This window comes from Saccopteryx leptura, chromosome 2, assembly GCF_036850995.1.
Source record: "Saccopteryx leptura isolate mSacLep1 chromosome 2, mSacLep1_pri_phased_curated, whole genome shotgun sequence".
Lineage (NCBI taxonomy): Eukaryota > Metazoa > Chordata > Mammalia > Chiroptera > Emballonuridae > Saccopteryx > Saccopteryx leptura.
Genome location: NC_089504.1, coordinates 202,358,713 through 202,361,581, shown reverse-complemented (window position 1 = coordinate 202,361,581; position 2,869 = coordinate 202,358,713).

The following is a 2,869-nucleotide window of genomic DNA, read 5'->3' as shown; positions in this document are numbered from 1 at the left end:
TCCCCAAAGACTGGTTCTTCTACACTGTGCTGACCTTTCTTGTTACCATTTCAAATCTCATCTCACCTGGCTTTTCTTTTCCTCCCAGCCAAAGCACCCATCTGGATTCCCTCCTCCTCTGCCCCTCAGACATTGACCCATACCTTCTTCACTCACACAGCCACTTTCCAGCCCCTGCCACTCTCAGAAAACATGAAAACGTGCCTCCTGCTGTAAAAATGTAAATGGTGGTAGACATAAGATACCTTTAAAATTCTTACTTACACACTTTTTTTTTTTTTTTTTTTTTCATTTTTCTGAAGCTGGAAACAGGGAGAGACAGTCAGACAGACTCCCGCATGCGCCCGACCGGGATCCACCCGGCACGCCCACCAGGGGGCGACGCTCTGCCCAACAGGGGGCGATGCTCTGCCCATCCTGGGCGTCGCCATGTTGCGACCAGAGCCACTCTAGCGCCTGGGGCAGAGGCCACAGAGCCATCCCCAGCGCCCGGGCCATCTTTGCTCCAATGGAGCCTCGGCTGCGGGAGGGGAAGAGAGAGACAGAGAGGAAAGCGCGGCGGAGGGGTGGAGAAGCAAATGGGCGCTTCTCCTATGTGCCCTGGCCGGGAATCGAACCCGGGTCCTCCGCACGCTAGGCCGACGCTCTACCGCTGAGCCAACCGGCCAGGGCTTACTTACACACTTTTTGATGACTAAAATTGCCCCTGATTATTTGCCTGCCCCCATTTCCACCCTTCAGATTAAACAAAAAGAAATCAACATTTCTGCCTCTTCCACATGACTGAGGAACTCCCACCCTCTCTGTAATCTTCCTCTCTTTCCCCTTTCTCTGCACCACATGTCCCTTGGGAGGATATGTACTGCTCTCAGTCTCCAGATGACATAAATAGGGAGTCCTGATTTCCTATGTAAATGGACAAAATGCTTCCCTGTTTGTTTTAAACACTTCTGAATTTATACTTGCCCCTACTTGCAAATACATTCTCTCACTAATGTACATGCTTTCTGAAATATCACTCTGCTCAAAGAAGAACCCTGTGAAACTTTAAAACAAACTCAAATGGTCCTTGGACTCCTGCTGAACCAAAGACCATGGTTCCCTTTGTAAATGTCAGATGTCAGTGATCAGGATTTCTGATGCCCACACCTCAGTAAATAAGTTTCCATGCCATAGCCAAAGTACACATACATAAAAGCTAAAAACATTTTTGATGCCTTTATTTCTGCATCTAGGCTAGTACCATACTTTCCTAGCCACAACTTGAGAATGTTAGCTTCTATACCGTTTTCGACCAAAGCAAGTAACCTCTAAAAGCAAATTTTGGGAACGCAGATGCTTAATCGCTGACTACAAAAATGTTTACAGAAGTAACAGAACACAATTTCCTGGTAGAGACTTGGGAGAGGTACCCGACAACCAATATTGATATCGACCCTTCCACTGGGAACTTCCGTGGAGCAGAATTTCTTACACTTTTCCAGACTTTTACAGGGTTTTAGTATGAACACTGACCACAAGCCTATGTAGATTCACCTGCTCTTACCATTTCTTGCCACCATCAAGAAATAAAACACATATAAAATTTCCCAACATATGATCTACTGTAACATACTCATACTTTCTATCCTTACCGGCAAATAAGAAACTAATGTCTGATTCTTCACCTCACCCATTTGCTCACATCACCTTCATAGGTGCACACTTGCACAATGCTAACCATGAATCGCAACTTGATTTCCCTCCCACCCCACGTCCTAGAGGACCCATTTCCTTCTCTATGTATACACTTGATAGACTCCTATCCCCATTATCACTGAGTCAAAGGGGCCCACAGGCTTCCTTCTATATCTCTAACATGACTCTGAACCCTGATTCTGACCCATGACACTTCATTCAATCTCTGGGAAAATTTTTTCATGGTGACTGACAGCATAGCTCAGCACCCTCTATCCAGACCATATACTATTACACATCTTCATATGACCTCATTCTGCCTCTGCGACATCTTCTCTAACCTGCTCCTGCTTTTGCTAGAAACCACAGGAGTCCCTCCTGGCCTCTCACACTTTCTTTCCAATGGTAAATAAAACCTACCTTCTTCCCTTGTCCTCGATTTGATCCAGCACAGACTCAAACTCACATGGACACTTTTTGGACATTTTTCACGGATAGGCAGACATGAATGCCTGGCACCCTGTGCAGCAATGTGTCTGCACTCTGGGAGAACACTGCCTTTTTTCAACACCAATGCACACAGCTCACTCACGACCCTTGAAAACTTATGAAGCCCACTACAACCACCTCCTAACTTTGAATCTTATGACCAAACCCATTCCAAATAACAACAGCCCATAGTATCCCATAGAACCTCCTTAATTTACATAGGATGATAACTGAAGTCAGGATGGGTGACTTCCCTTATATTTAAACACTTTCCTGCTGTTAACTATATAAACTATATAGGAGCTTTTCACTCTGTACCAAAACTTGATTTAAAATGGGATAAACTAACAAAGTTTTAAATTATACACCTATCTCAGCCTTACTTACTTATCCCCTCCCTTGCACACACTATTAAATGCATCTAACAGGACCTAGCAGTTCTTCCTCACTTGCTTCACCTCATGAGAAAGAACATCTGACACAGAGCATCTCCATGGCAAGCCATGGAGAACGGTACCCCTACACCTCACAGGACACATCTAATGGGAAATGTGGATGTACACATCCAATAAGAAAAACTAATCACAAGAGTAAAAAAGGAAAATGATGCTTTTCTCTCTCTCTCACTCTCCTCCCACAAATTAACAATCATAATCTATAAGCAAAAATAAAATTAAAAGAAAACACAGACTTTCCTAGTATT